Source organism: Nicotiana tomentosiformis, chromosome 12 (genome assembly GCF_000390325.3).
Source record: "Nicotiana tomentosiformis chromosome 12, ASM39032v3, whole genome shotgun sequence".
NCBI lineage: Eukaryota > Viridiplantae > Streptophyta > Magnoliopsida > Solanales > Solanaceae > Nicotiana > Nicotiana tomentosiformis.
This window is the reverse complement of record NC_090823.1, coordinates 84,735,388-84,752,015: the sequence shown is the minus strand read 5'-3', so window position 1 is coordinate 84,752,015 and position 16,628 is coordinate 84,735,388. Positions and strand designations below refer to the sequence as shown.

At 39.9% G+C, this 16,628-nt stretch overlaps 1 long non-coding RNA gene across 1 annotated transcript; it reads left to right on the top strand.

Moving 5' to 3' along the window:
- Positions 1-5,112: 5,112 nt before the first annotated feature.
- On the top strand, positions 5,113-15,681 carry LOC138903545 (uncharacterized). The gene is made up of 3 exons (XR_011412775.1): positions 5,113-5,871; positions 6,002-6,066; positions 15,438-15,681. It is a non-coding gene; the product is annotated as an uncharacterized lncRNA (long non-coding RNA).
- The last annotated feature ends 947 nt before the right edge of the window (positions 15,682-16,628 follow it).

Genomic DNA, 16,628 nt, shown 5'->3' with positions numbered 1-16,628 from the left:
TTCGATTTCTTTTCCCCCTGATTTTATCCGTTTTGTCAGTTCTTCGAGTATTCTTATGATCTTGGAGTTAGATCCTAATTCATTTTTGTTTGTCCTTTCTTTGATCGGCTCATTCCTGCGGATGGCTTCCCTGGGGAGCTCGAATTCAATTTTCCTCGGTGCATGACTTTGGTTCTGCAGTTGAGCTATCACCGCCTGTTGGGACTGTAGCATTTCGAAGATCATATGTAGGTTGATCCCATCATTTTTGCCGTCATGTGTGTTCTGGGCGATCGAAGGGACTTCCCTCCGCACGCTATTTTCGGGGTCGGTAGGTTGATTTGTATCGATGACCAAATGTGAACATGCATCGATAGGAACCTCCACCGGGATTCTGCGGGGATTGACCGGGCATATTTCGTTGTCAAGTGCTGCAATGTTGTTCCTGCCATGGTGGCTGGATTTCGTGTCCATGTTTAGAGGGACAGACTGTGGGTTTGACACTTCGATCGTGACCTGAAATAAAAAATACTTCAAAGAGCAAGTGTAAAATGGGGTGTGTTATGGTGATTTATATCAAATCGTCGCTATTATCCTTAGCCCCACAGTGGGCGCCAAACTGTTTACCCTAAAAATCGGATAACAATTGAATTTGTTAGTGGTTTAAAGGATATGCGTATTAATTTGAGACTAAACGATAAACTTGATTGCAATTGAAATAAATAACGATAAATCAACTGCAAACCAGAGCTGAATGTACTTTGATTGACACAAAGATATCGAAGAATAAGAACTTAAAGAATAACGGTAATGTATTGCTTATAAGTGTATGTTACAATGCCTTTCATGAAATGCTAGGCCCCTTTATATATTAGAGGAGTCCTACTTTTAAGGTATTATTCTATTGTTCTATAAAAGGTAAAAAGTCATTGATTTGCTGACTGTTGCCCACCCTTTTTTGGTATGTTCCGTGATTTCCGCCGCAATATCCGGTTAATTACGGGAATTTCAGACTCTTGTCGGGTAAACTGGCGATATTTTCCTTGCGACCGTTATAACCGGGACCGGTTAAGGCCTCGGTAAACACGGAGGCAAGTCTGATGGTTCCAATGGCTAATTCGACAAGGCAGGAACCGACCTCTGGGGTTTTATCACCGTCTCTCGATCACAAACTGTCATGTTGGATGCTCGGTCAAATTCCGAGTTTGATTTTACCCGTATACAAAATATCAAAGAAACTTGGTCCGATTCTTGTTAAGAAAAATATTTTGAAGCATGTCGCTGGTTATCAGGGACCTATATTAAGAAAATATTTCAAAGCATAATTGATTAAAAATATATTTATTAGTGTACTTTTTTCTCGAGGCTATTTTTTAAAAATGTTTTTGGGAAAAATCATTAGATAACGAAAAAGACACGCAAAAAGAAAAGAAAAAAACACGAACGAAGCTAAGAAGAACTACCCAAAAAGAGAAGGATTACCTTTAAAAAGAAAATTCACGAATAGAAAAAATGTGAAATACAGCGTGTCATAATATTTTATGTAAAACTTAATCATATAAAAAGTGAAGCACCTCCACCTACGACCTCCACCTACGATCGTTATGTCTTGAATTCGAGTCACGCTGGAAGGAAAATGTGAAAATACTATAGTCACGCTGGAAGGAAAATGTGAAAACACTATAGATCCTCCTAATTTGGAAAGAATTTAAAATTAAAAATTATAAAAAAAGTGATTGAAGTTTTGTTCTCATCTAAAGTACGAATAGAAAAAGGTGATCCAAATAAAACAAATGCTAGGGATCATTACACGTCACTCGACTTTTAATCTAAGTATGATAAAATTACTAAATAATGTCTATAACAAAAAGGTCACTTGGCATTTCCTTCAACGTTGGCTAAGTCACTACTATTATATCCGCTATCAATATTATCAAGTACTTTGAAATTAAAAGGTCACTAATATTATGTCCATTGTCAAGTGACTTTATGGAATCAATTCCTTCTATGGTTATCAAAGTTACGAGGATATCCTAGCAAAGTTATTTTTGTGTTACTGAGGACAAAAAAATTATCCAACAATTATCTTTTGATTCAAAAAAATAAAAAATACATATTAATATACCATATCATATTAAAATCCTATTTTTAATAATAAAACTCATTTAACGCATGGCCCAAGTACCCATCTAACCCACCCAACAGCCTATTCATATTCCCTCATATTCATTCGTAAAATCAGACGAGATAAAACATAATATTCTAGGGATCTAAAGTAGAATCTAAATATGAACTTTTCAAAGAAAGAATGCATTCTTCTAGTTCTTTGAGGATTAATTTAACAAATTTGTAGAGGGGAATTGTCCCCCGGTCAACAGCCGATCAAATGGACTACCACGACGTAAAATCTAAAGGTCTTTTAGTTTTTCTGTCCTTTAAGTGTAGAAAATAAAATAGTTTCAAATACCCAACGAGTTATTGGAGTAATTTTCTTAAAAGTTCGGATTTTTCTGCTTGTTTGTGTTTGAATCGGATTTTTCTATTTGTATCTATGGTTTGTGTGTGTGTTTTCTGTATATTTTCATATATCTGTTTCCGCCAATGAAAGACTTTGTTGTTTTAGTTTTTATTCAAAGAAATTTCAGTACAAACTTCACGGAAGAAGAGTTCTCTGGAATACTTTTTTTTTCTTAGATTTTTTTGTCTCACAAGATTACTCAAAATAAGATGCAATTTTTCTGAAAATTTCAAAAGAATGCCGATGCATACATACTTATATATTTTTTTTATCGATATCATCTGTCTATTGTAGGAGTATTCAGATGGACCATTGCTCAACAGTTAATATTAATATGTTGATTAATATATTGACTGTTTAACATGGACCATTGGCCAAAAGTTAAGAAACAATAGTCGTAATCGTGTTAGATTTGCATGTAGTTTGAAAACAAATAGTTATTCACATTAATATATTGATAGTAAACCCATTTTTATGTCCGGTGGGTTAGATGTGCACTTGGGTCATTTGTTAAATGAGTTTTATTATTAAAAAATAAAATTTTAATATGACATGGAATATTAAATATGTGCTTTTGTTTTTAATTTGAGTCGGTGATTTTTGGTCTTAAATAAAACAAAAATGACTTTGATAGGATTTCTTAATAACTTGGGTGACCATTCAAGGAATTAACTATGACTTCATGTGATACTTAGGAAAAATTGAGTGAGTTTTTGTTACAAGTTTTGTGATACATAGATAAAATTTGAGTGATTTCTTCATTAAATTTAACCATCTTTTGTGCAATAAAGTAAACGTTGAATGATTATCCGTTAACTTGTGACATGAACATCACACCAAGACCTACGGAAAACTTGATTCTCCATGAAGTGTTGCGTAACGTTTAACACTTTTTCACTGATAATAATATTCTATACAAAGAACTTTCAATTAATTTCAAGAACTCAAATCCATTTAATTATTCACACTTCAATTTTGATGTGATTTCTTTTTTCTTTAACTACATTTTCGACCAATTCTTTAATATTGCCTTTTAGTGCCACCAATATATATGTAATATCAAATAAATGCGCCAAAGGGAGCCATATTTTACTTATAAGTTGATGCCACATAAAAATTATACTTTTCGTTTGGCCCATCTAATTTGGATTCACGCTGAAAATTTTCACTTTAGGGATATAATCTTCCTGATAAACAACTAAAAATGCATATTTTTCGGTGTACTTTCATCTCATAACTTGTGTGGTTGCGGGAGGTTACACGAGTTTTTGTAGTGAGTTATGCTCATTACGTGCATTCTTATGTGTAGGAGCAAGTTGGACGAAAGGTGAGTAAAAGAAGTTGATTCGGGACCAAAAGACAAAAGAAGAACTTTGCTCGTTCACTCTCGCGTGCATACAAGAGAGTGAACGAGCTAGCTGAGGAACGCTTGAAAAAAAAAACCCAGTAAGTCTGTTCCAAAGTTCATTCTCGCGTGCGCATGAGAGAGTGAACGAGCTAACCTGAAAAGTCTGTTCCAAAGTTAGCTTGTATTATTTCGCCCCATGCTAAACCTATACCGTATAAAATAGTCTTTAAACTCACTTTTGAAGGGGGGATTCGACCAAAGGAGGCAAGAACACGCAAGGAGCAAGGCGGAGAATTTTTCTACGAGTTTTTCACTTTCTTCTTCCTATTTTCATTATTGGTTATGAATTTTAGTATTGTAATTTTACATACTTTTATGAGTAGCTAATTCTGTTATCTAGGGTTTTGATGGAATATTTTGTAGGATGAATTCTTGATACGTTTTGATATAATTGTGTCTTTGAATTTTTCTATTTGTTCAATTATGTGCTTATTTTAGTTAATTGAAGAGCTCTCAATTAACGGTACCTATTTATTATGTATTGCTTAAAAAAGAGTACATATTTAGTGGTTGTTGAATAACGTCACTCCTAACGTATATAAGAGATCAATACGACTGGGTTTAAAAGCGAGATTAGAGATAATGAAGCTTTGACGTGATCATAGTGAGCGGTGAAAAAGTGTGAGCTAGCGTAATTCGAGAGAATACGACTAGTACATTATTGTAGTTGCTCGAGAGAGAATTACGATAAGTCGAGTGCTCACGATCAGTAGAGAATAATTAGGCGAAATTATAGAAGACGTAGCGGGAAGAATTCCGACAATTGGAGAAATCATAACTCTAAACCTCCTTAATCTTGTCTCCAACCCTTAGTATCTTTAGTTGTTAATTACTACTTTAATTTATTAGTTAATTAGTTAGACATAAGAATCTTAATATTTATAACTTAGGAATTGTTCGAACTTGTCTTCTTAGTGATATCGAACAGTTATAGTGAAACCTTAGTTCTCTGTGGGATTCGACTCGCATGGGACTTTTAGACCGGATTTGCAGCGACTGCTTATTCTTTTTAGGACTAGAGCTGGGCGTGATCACTCCCTGTCAAGGGGACTTCATTCTCATGATTCTAACCCAATAGCCAACCATGAACTACCCGCTGCAAAATCATTAGATTAAGATGATGCGATCCACAATTTAAGGGTGGTACTATTTTATAGCACATTGGTTCAGTAATTTCATAATCGACCATGAATAAAATAGAAAAAAATAGGAGAAAGAAAAATCAGGTCAAGATTGCATATACTTTACTTTAACGTATCATTAAATCATGATTAATATTCAAAATTTACTCATTAATTCAACTAATTTAGATTCCCGTTGAATAGTGCCATGATAAAGGATAAACACTTCTTATCAAGAATTTCTCCACTCTTAGGACTTAAACCTCGACATCTTATTGAGGTGGAAGAAATTTCTACTACATCTTATTTTGTCCTTAAATGGTTCTATTTTTGGAGTTACCACTTGGTCAGTGTGTAAAGCGCAAAAAAGGCAATAGTTTCTCGCAAGGTACCCAAAAGATTGGTGTTTCATATACTTATTGCATGTATATCTATGATAAAGCTGGCATTGTAGATCTGATGTGGCATCTTCCAGAAATGAGGATTGTTATTTATCCTTTTTCCTGTTTTTTTTTTTTATTTTATCCCTAAATTTTTCTGTTTATGTTCTCTGATATGATAAACAAAAATGTAATGTTCTTCCGAAAAGATTGAAACGATTGCAAACAATTAATAAAAAGTGAAACGGTTGCAAAAATAATTAATTAAAAACGTTAGCAATTTGAACGGATGCCTGCCCAAATAAGAAAAAATTTACAACGTACGGTGAATATAATGGTGCCAATTAGTATGCCACTCTTCCTCCTTGAAACCAATCTTTCAACCCATTTTGCTCTAGTTCATAATTACCTGGAACTTGAGGGAAGCTTGGGTTCTCGATGCTTCTCCTTAATGCATAGTTCTTGGTAACTTGACCAATATTTTTATTTTTATTTTTTGAATCTTTTATCATATATTCATCAAGTGCTATTACTTATTAGTTTTATTCCTCTACTGAGTTGATTAAAAAAATAACCTTAATTCCAGAAATAACAGTGTTGCAGGAAGAAGCCGATAAAGACATTTACATGCTAAGATCCGTTGTCTCAGAGATTATTAAGGTAAAAATCTACTTAAAGATAATTTATCGTTGATTTCGATTGTGATTTTAACATATTTTAGTATTTTCACCTTATTTTATTGTGCTTCAAGAACATTAATTTTAATTTACTTTTCAGTAACTGAGAAAATATATATGAAGATAATGTGGTCCTATAAATTTGGTGGCATTCAGATATGGTGAATCGTTTTTTTTCTAACTTCTCTTGAAAGTGTTCTTACGACACAATTTCATTAGTTTGAAGTGTTTAGTTGGATATTTTTTATTTGATTCTAATTATGTGAAAGGTATAAAGAGAAGAAAAAAACGTTATCTTGAATATTCCTGTTGGAAAGGAAAAATAACAAAGCAATATCCCATTTTCGTACACTCATGAATGAGGTTTTTCCTTCTTCATTTTCGGGCTTTGTCCTTCTCTGTTACTTGAATTTACTTTTTTCCTTTGATGATTTACTTTTTTCAATTTATAGGATGAGTAATTAAAAAATTAAAATTGAAAGAAGCAACTTTTGGAAGTTTTGTATTTCCCCGTGTAAAATCCGGGCTAATGAGCACCCCGATTTTTCGGTGGGGCAAACGAAGTAAGGACGTAACTACATGGAATCAGAATCAAAGCTAGGAACCTCTCGTACTGAGGCCCGAGCAAAGCGCTTACCACCGGAGCCATCTAGACCCCACCCCCCCAAATCCGGTACGAGCTCTAAGACCCCGAAAAGCGTTACCAAACGGTTGCACACGACTAACAAAGGGCCGTGATATCCGTATCCAACCGGATATCACGGCGTGGATCTCGGCCCGTATCGACAGCAGATCAGTGATTAACGAAAATTTTTTTTTTTTACCTTTCTTAGATTGTACTAGGGATGAAACTCTCCTACTATATAAAGGGGGTGATTTTTATTCCAGAACAACACTGTAACACGTATATCAAGACAATATAGACTTGTTTCTCTACTTCTAAGTTATTCAAAGTTTTTATTGTTGCTCATAGTTCTTCATATATATTTGGCTCCGAATCGAGGGTAGAACAATCACTAAGCTCAGATCCGAGCCCAAAATTAACATCACAACCGGTTTGGTTATTTATTTTATCGTTAATTCGCTTATCTAACGTCATTGATCACTTGTATCGAATTAATCCACATATCCTTAAAACCACGTATAAATTTAATTGTTATCCATTCTTAAGGGTAAATAGTTTGGCGCCCACCGTGGAACTAAGGATAATAGTGGTAGTTTGATACAAATTTCCATTACACACTCTATTTTACGCCTGCTCTTTAAGGTTTCAATTTCAGGGCAACTTAAGAATGTCAAATTCTCAGTCTGCACAGTTGAACGTTGATGTTGAGTTTGGCCATCACGGCGAAAACAACAATGTGGTGCCTAGCAATGAGGTACCCTATGCTGATCCCAACGGAGTCCCAGTTGCAGATCCGGTCGATGCTAACTCGCATGTGGCCATCGACGCCAACTTGCCTACCGACCCCGAGAACAGCGTTCGCGGAGGAGCCCGACCAACGGCTCAAGGAACGCCCAAAGGTGAAGGCAACATGGTTAGCCTACTAGTGATCTTCGAAATGCTACATGCCCAACAAGCGGTGATAGCGTAGCTACAAAATCAAAGTCGCGCCCCCAGCAGGGTCGAGTCCGAACCATCCTGGAAAAACACATGGAGAAATGAGCAGATCACCGAAAGGTCGTCTGGAACTGAGACCGATGTTAGCCCCGAAGTTATGAAGATGCTTGAAGCATTAACAAAACGGGTGGAATCGAGTGAAAAGAAAATTGAGGCAAACGACAAGAAGGTAGAGACATATAATTCCCAGGTCGATCAAATCCCCGGAGCACCTCCAATACTGAAAGGCCCAGACTCCAAGAAATTTGTCCAAAAGCCTTTTTCTCCGAGCGCAGCGCCGAAGCGAATCCCGAAGAGGTTTCGCATGCCTGATATTCCAAAATATAATGGAACCACAGACCCAAATAAGCATGTGACCTCCTACACGTGCGCCATCAAAGGGAACGACTTGGAAGATGACGAGATCGTGTCAGTTTTGCTAAAGAAGTTCGGAGAAACTCTGTCAAAAGGGGTGATGATATGGTATCACAACTTGCCCCCAAATTCGATTGATTCGTTTGCTATGCTTGCAGATACTTTTGTGAAAGAACATGCCGGGGCCATCAAGGTCGATACCAGAAAATCGAACCTTTTCAAGGTAAAACAAAGGGACAACGAAATGCTCAGGGAGTTCATATCAATGTTTCAAATGGAGCGGATGGATTTGTCACCGGTTGCGGATGATTGGGCCGTTCAGGGGTTCACCTAAGGACTTAATCCCCGAAGCTCCTTGGCTTCACAACAGCTAAAACAAAATTTGGTAGAGTACTGTTGATAACTTAGGCTGACGTCCACAACAGGTAACAGTCAAAAATCAAAGTCGAGGACGATTGGCTCTGGCCCCCTTCTAGGTCTGTTTACACCATCCGGACCGAAAACAGATCTAAGAGAGTCATCGATCATGAACCGAGGCCGATTCGAGACCGATATCAACCGTATAGCGGAGATCGAAGAGGTAACGGATCTGGGCATCACCCTACGAGGAACGAAAGGAGGAGCGATCGAGGTCAAAGTAGTCGGGGTCTGATGAGCAAAAGCGGTTTTGATAAACCACTCGGGGCTAAGGAGGCACCAAAATTATCAAAATATAACTTCAACGTCGATGCTGCCAGCATCTTATCAACTATCGGGTGCATCAAAGAGACCAAGTGGTCTCGACTACTACAGTCCGATCCTACCCAAAGAGATCCTAACTTGATATGTAAGTATTATGACACTTATGGCCAAATGACCGAGGACTGCCGACAATTAAGAGAAGAAATGGCCCGATTATTCAATAAAGGGCATCTCCGAGAATTTCTGAGCAAACAAGAAAAACCTCGCCACACGATAAACATGATCATTGGAGGGGTTTATGTCCCCCAGGGACCGATGATAAAGCGCACTAAAGTGTCCATTACAAGGGAAAAGTGAAGCCAAGATTATATCCCGGAAGGAACCATTTTGTTCAACGATGAGGACGCCAAAGGCATTGTACAACCACGTAATGACGCACTGGTAATATCTGTACTTATAAATAAATCTCGAGTTAAGCGTGTGTTGATTAACCGAGGTAGCTCGGCCAACATCATTAGATCGAGGGTCGTAGAATAGTTGGGGCTACAAGATCAAATAATGTCGGCGGTCCGGGTGTTGAACGGATTTAGCATGGCATGCAAGACTACTAAAGGGGAGATAACCCTACCGGTGAATACAACCGGGACCATCCAGGAAACAAAGTTCTATGTGATTGAAGGGGATATGAGATATAACGCTCTATTCAGAAGACCATGGGTTCACAACATGAGGGCGGTACCATCGCCCTTGCACCAAGAATTGAAGTTCCCTGCACCAGGAGGGATCAAGATAGTGTACGGAGAGCAGCCGACTGCAAAGGAGATGTTCGCAGTCGATGAAGTACTCTCGGTACTCGCCGTTTTGACATTGAAAAGCGCGGAGCCAACTAGAAAGATCGAAGTTAAATAGCAAACACCGATGCCGGTCGGGATCAGGGTCGTACCGGAGGGAAGAGAAGTCGATGAGGAAGATGATTATGGAATTCCGAGATTATTCATAGCTCTAGATGATATCGACGCCACCAAATCGACGGTCGAGGAGCTGGAGTAAGTCATATTAATCGAACACCTACCAGATCGAAAGGTATACCTTGGCACAAGGTTAACCCCCGAGCCCAGGAAAGAACTTATTAGTTTCCTTAAAACTAACATATCTTGTTTTGCCTGGTCCCATCTTGATATGACAGGGACCCTGCTGGAGATAACCACTCATAAGCTAAGTTTGGATCCGAAGTTCCACCCGGTCAAATAGAAGAGGAGGCCTCAGTCCGAAGTCAAGCATGCATTCATCAAAGACGAGGTATATAAACTCCTTAAAATAGGTTCAATTCGGGAAGTTAAATATCCAGACTGGTTAGCTAACGTAGTGGTAGTGCCTAAAAAGGAAAATAAATTTAAAATGTGTGTAGATTACAAAGACTTGAACAAGGCATGCCCTAAGGACTCTTTTCCTTTGCCTAACATCGATCGCATGATCGATGTGATGACTGGTCACGAGATACACAGCTTTCTCGACGCCTTTTCCAGGTACAACCAAATCTGGATGGACTCGGGCGATCAAGAAAAGACTTCTTTTATCACTAGTTCGGACCTATTGTTATAATGTAATACCATTCGGGTTGAAAAACGCCGAAGCTACTTATCAACACCTAGTACACTGGATGTTCGAAGAACAACTAGGAAAATCAATGGAGGTTTATATTAACGACATGTTAGTCAACTTCCTACGAGCAGAGGACCATTTGAAACATTTACAGGAAATCTTCGATATATTAAAGAGATACAATATAAAGCTGAACCCGGCAAAATATACATTCAGGGTCGGATCCAAAAAATTCCTCGGGTTTATGGTGTCAAACCGAGGGATCGAGATCAATCCCGATAAAATCAAAGCTATAGAAGACATCACCGTGGTGGACAATGTCAAGGCCGTTCAGAGGCTAACCGAGCGTATAGCCACCCTGGGCCGGTTCATATCGAGGTCCTCAGACAAAGCCATCGGTTCTTCTTACTATTGAAGGAGAATAATAACTTTTCTTGGACCCCGGAATGCTAACAAGCTTTGGAAAAACTCAAACGGTACCTTTTGAGTCCACCCCTGCTCCATACTCCGAAGGCGGATCATAGTTGTACCTATACTTGGCGGAATTTGAGGTGGCGGTAAGTGGAGTCTTAGTCCGGGAAGAGGAAGGTATGCAATTTCCTATTTACTATGTTAGTAGAACTATAGGCGAGGTCGAAACAAGGTATCCTCACCTGGAAAAATTGGCGCTCGCTTTACTAAGTGCCTCCAGAAAGTTAAAACCATACTTTCAATGCCACCCTATATGTGTTATAACCTTTTATCCATTGAGTAACATGATGCACAAACCCGATCTCTCCAGCCGGTGGGCCAAATGGGTAGTCGAAATTAGCGGGTACGATATTGAGTATCGACCTCGAACCGCCATCAAATCACAAAATATGGCAGACTTCGTGACCGACTTTACGCCGGCTTTAATACCTGAAGTCGAAAGGGAATTACTATTAACCTCGGGAATTATCTCGGGAGTTTGGACTCTCTTTACAGAAGGTGCTTCAAACGCAAAGGGGCCCGGGCTCGACATCGTGCTGAAGCCACCTACGGGTAACATAGTTAGGCAGTCTATTAGAACTGTGAAATTGATTAGCAATGAGGCCGAGTATGAGGTTATGAGACCATGATTGCAGGTCTCGAATTGGTTAAAATCCTTGGATCCGAGGTGATCGAAGCTAAATGCGATACCCTCCTTGTGGTAAATCAACTCAACGGGACGTTCAGAGTAAAATAACAAATGCGAAGGTATTTAGACAAGTTGCAGGTAACACTGCATCAATTCAAGGAATGAACCCTACAGCATGTGCCCCGAGATCAAAATAGCGAGGTCGATGCTCTCACTAACTTAGGGTCATCGGTTGACGACAACGAATTCGGTTCGGGAATAGTCGTACATCTCATGATGTCGGTGGTAGAAGAAGGCCATGCCGAGGTAAACTCGACAAGTTTAACTTGGGATTGAAGGAACAAATACATAGATTATTTGAAGATTGGGAAGTTTCCCTCGAATCCTAAAGAATTGAGAGCTCTGCGCACGAAGGCGACCAGGTTTAGCCTGTCCGAAAGGACTATGTTCAGAAGAACATTCGACGGCCCTCTCGCCATATGCTTGGGGCCGGGAGATACCGAATATGTCTTGAGAGAAGTTCACGAAGGCACTTGCAAAAACCATTTGGGGTGGAATCTTTGGTTCGAAAATTAATCAGGTCCGGCTATTACTGGATCGACATGGAGAAAGATGCGAAGGATTTCATACGAAGGTGCGACGACTGTCAAAGACACGCATCGATGATCCATCAACCCGGAGAGCTACTACATTCAGTCTTGTCCCCATAATCGTTCATGAAGTGGGGAATGGATATCGCCGGTCCCCTGTCGTGGGCATCTATTAAGGCTCAATTCATACTATTTATGATCGATTATTTTTCTAAATGGGTTGAAGCTCAAGCATTCGAGAAAGTCTGGGAAAAGGAAGTCATTGACTTCATTTGGGATCACATAATATGTCGATTCGGGATACTGACCTAGATCGTGTGTGATAATGGGAAGCAATTCATCGGCAGCAAAGTAGACAAATTTTTTGAAGATCACAAAATTAAAAAGAACCTATCAACGCCCTATCACCCTAGTGGGAACGGACAAGTGAAATCAACAAACAAGACCATACTTCAAAACCTAAAAAAGAGGTTTACCGATGTCAAAGGGAAATGGAAATAAATCTTGCCCGAATTCCTATGGGCGTACTGCACGACCTCAAAGTCTAGTACCGGGGCCACCCCTTTTTCATTGGTTTACGGTGCCGAAGCTTTAATACCAGTCGAAGTGGGAGAACCGAGCCTTAGATTCTGATATGCGACCAAAGAATCGAACAGTAAGGCCATGAGCACGAGCCTTGAACTATTGGATGAAAGGCGTGAGGCCGCCCTTGTCCGGTTTGCCTCCTAGAAATAGCAGATAGAAAGATATTACAACAAAAGAGCCAACCTCCGACACTTCAAGATCGGGGACTTGGTGTTAAGGAAAGTAACACTGCACACCCGGAACCCGAACGAGGGGAAGCTGGGACCGAATTGGGAAGGACCATATCAAATCATCGGAATTACTCGCAAAGGCTCGTACAAACTCAAAGCAAAAAATGGTGTACCCCTATCGAACAGCTGGAACGTGATGCACTTAAAGTGGTACTAGTGCTAAGGTATGACCTCATTTACTTTTTAATAATATTATTGTAACGACCCGGCCAGTCATTTTGAGAGTATTAGCCTTGAACGCCTATTTACTGCTCCCTCCATTTCATTTTGTGGCTACGTGACTTGCTAGAAGGTTTGTTATTGGTTTCGGAGTGAAATGGGACACATAGTTCCTAAAATGGAAGTTTAAGTCGTAGGAATTGACCGTAGTTCAAATTGTGTGAATACGACTCTGGAATAGGATTTTGACGGTTCCAATAGCTCCGTATGATGGTTTTGGCTTTAGGAGTGTGTCCGGATGTTGATATAGAGGTCTGCAGGTCATTTGGGCGTTAGTTGACGAAAGTTGGAAAATATGATGATTTTTGGAAAGTTTGACCGGGAGTGGACCTTTTGATATCGGGGTCCAATTCCGATTCCGGAAGTCAGAATAGGTCCGTAATATCAATTGTGACTTGTGTGCTAAATTTAAGGTCAATCGGACTTGATTTGATAGGTTTCAGCATCAGATGTGGAAGTTAGAAGTTTATAAGTTCATTAAGCTTGAATTGGGGTGCGATTCATGGTTTTAGCATTGTTTTATGTGATTTTAAGGCTCGACAAAGTTTGTATGATATTTAGGACTTGTTGATATAATTGGTTGAGGTCCCGGAGGCCTCGGGTGTGATTTTGATCATGTTCGGCTCAATTCGGATCATTGAAGAATAGTTGAAGTTGCTGGTTTTTCTCAGGTCTGGTTTCCTTAAATGCGATCACGTGGATTGGTCCGTGATCGCGGAGTTTTTTTTTTTTGGGTGGACTGAGTTTTACTCTACGCATTCACAGATAATAGGACGCGAACGCGGAAGTTTGGTTCACAGCGAGTCGCGAACGCGTGGCGTAGGCCGCGCTCATATAGAGGTATTTGGTGCAACAGGTTCACATGCGGTTATGCTTCGCGATCACTTGGCTTACTTCACGATTGCGTAGGTCTGGGCACTCTTTGTCTACGTTCGCATGGTATCAACTACATTCACGAAGGCCATTATGGGGGCAACCTTGCTTTCTTCTTCGCGATCGCGAAGGTTATTCCGCGATCGCGTAGTATAATAATTGGGCATCGGAACTTAAATTTCAAATTCGAGGGTTTTTCTCTCATTTTTATTTTGGGATTTTGAAAGCTCGGATTGAGGCGAAACTTTGGGGGATTTTCAGAGAAAATATTTGGATAAGAATTCTTGACTCGTTTTTGATTAATTCCCACTAATCTATCATTAATTTCTTCATTAATTAAGGATTTGGGTGGAGAAATTAGGGGGAAAAGGTGTAAAGTTCTTAGACCAAAATTTGAGGTTTTAATTGAGATTTTGGTATCGGATTTGATTAATTTTGGTATGGGTGGACTCGTAGTTGAACGGGTATTTAGATTTTGTGACTATTACCCGATTCCGAGACATGGGTCCGGGTTGACTTTTTGGGGTGATTTTTCAATTCTTTGCTAGAGTCGTAGTTCCATTATTTAAATTAGTTTATTATAGTTATATTTATAGTATGTAATTGCTTTTGGTTAGATTTGGGTCGTTTGGAGTGGGAAAGTCGAGGAAAAGGCATTCTTATTGACAGATTGAGCTTGATTTGAGGTAAGTGACTTGTCTAACCTTGTGTGAGGGAAAATCCCCTTAGGTTTTGGTACTGTTATGGTATTTGCAATACGTGAAGGCCATGTACGCGAGGTTACGAGTGCGTACTCGGGCTAAATGTTAAAACTTTGGTTCTTGTTGAGTAGTTTTCTTTTAATTCCTTAACTGAGTTGCTCTAGCATATGTAGTCATCATGTTTAGCCTAATGTCGCATGTCTACGTGTCTTAACTCTTAATTGCAATTTGTGTAACATGCTTAGTTGAATTACCTACCTCCTTGATTTTGTATTTAGTTTTTAGCTGTAGGATTCCTTGCTGTAAATTTGTTGTTCCATTAGTTATGAGTTGTGTATTTACTTTTGAGACTACGCAGCGATACCTTGGGAGCACCCCTATTGCATATTTACTTTTGGGACTATGAGGCCGTACCTCGGGAGTGCCCCTATTGCATATTTACTTTTGGGACTATGAGACCGTACCTCGGGAGCGCCCCTATTGCATATTTACTTTTGGGACTACGAATCGGTACCTCGGGGGTGCCCCTGTTGTGTATTTAATTTTAGGACTATGAGGCGGTGCCTCAGGAGCGCCCCTGTTGTTTACCTCTATTTGCTGTGTTGTTATCTTTCTATGATTTCTCATTGTTCACATCTCAGTCATTTCATTAAACTATTATATCTCATGCCTTGTTTCCTATTATTTCTAGTAGGGCCCTGACCTGACCTCGTCACTACTCTACTGATGTTAGGCTTGGCACTTACTGAGTACCGTTGTGGTATACTCATACTACACTTATGCACATTATTTTTTGCAGATCCAGGTACTACTTACCAGACCAGGTACCAGTGAGATAGCCCGTGCGTGGAGACTTCAAGGTACATCTGCCAGCGTCCGCAGATCTCGGAGTCCCCCTCTATCTTTATTATGTTGTTTTCTTTATTTTTATTAGACTCTGATGTATAGAGATACTTAGAATTTTATCTTTAGAGCTCGTGACTTATTTTTATTGGGTTCTGGGAGTTTTAACTATTTTGAATCGCATTTCTTATTTATTTCAGATGTTGAGGTTGAGTCTCAGCTTTATATTCAGTTATTCCGCATAATTATTAGGCTTACTTAGTCTTAGAGACTAGGTGTCGTCACGATATCCTACAGAGGAAAATTGGGGTCATGATAAGTTAGTATCATGGCTCTAGGTTCATAGGTGTTATGAGTCACAAGCAGGTTTAGTATAATCTCGCGGATCGGTACGGAGACGTCTGTACTTATCTTCGGGAAGCTATGGAACTGTTAGGAAATGCTTCACTTCTTTGATTCCATACCGTGCGAGATTTGAACTTCGGATTCTAAATTTCTGTCTTTCTATTCTCTTACAGATGGTGAGGACACATACAGCTGGATCAGATGACCAGACACCCGCGCCCCTGCTAGAGTCGCGAGAGGCTGGGGCTGGGGTAGAGGCCGAGAACATCCACGTGATGCAACCAGAGCACCCGCACGAGCTGCTACAGAGGAGCCACCAGTAGCTCCAGTTGGAGGGCATGCACCTGAGATGCCTATTACTGCACCAGCCCTCTAGGAGACTCTCGCCTATTTTCTAAGCATGTTCAGCACATTGGCTCAGGCAGGAGTGATACCACTTGCTCCTGCCACATCTCAGGCCGGGGGAGGAGCATAGACTCCCGTCGCCCGTACCCTAGGACAGCGGGTCCAGGTCAACTAGGTTCCTGAGGTCATATCGATGCAGCTAGTAGATCCAGTTCAGCCCGAGGTTAGGGAAGCAATTTCTGAAGGGGAGTAGCTCAGGCTCGAGAGGTACAAGAAGTACCACCCTTTTACTTTCAGTGGCTTGGCATCAGAGGATGCCCAGGGTTTTATTGAGGAGTGCTACCGTATCCTCTGTACTATGAGTATTGAGGAGTCTAGTGGGGTTTCTTTAACTACGTTCTAGCTTAGAGGAGTGGCCTATCAGTGGTGGCAAGCATATGAGTTGGGTAGTCCGACC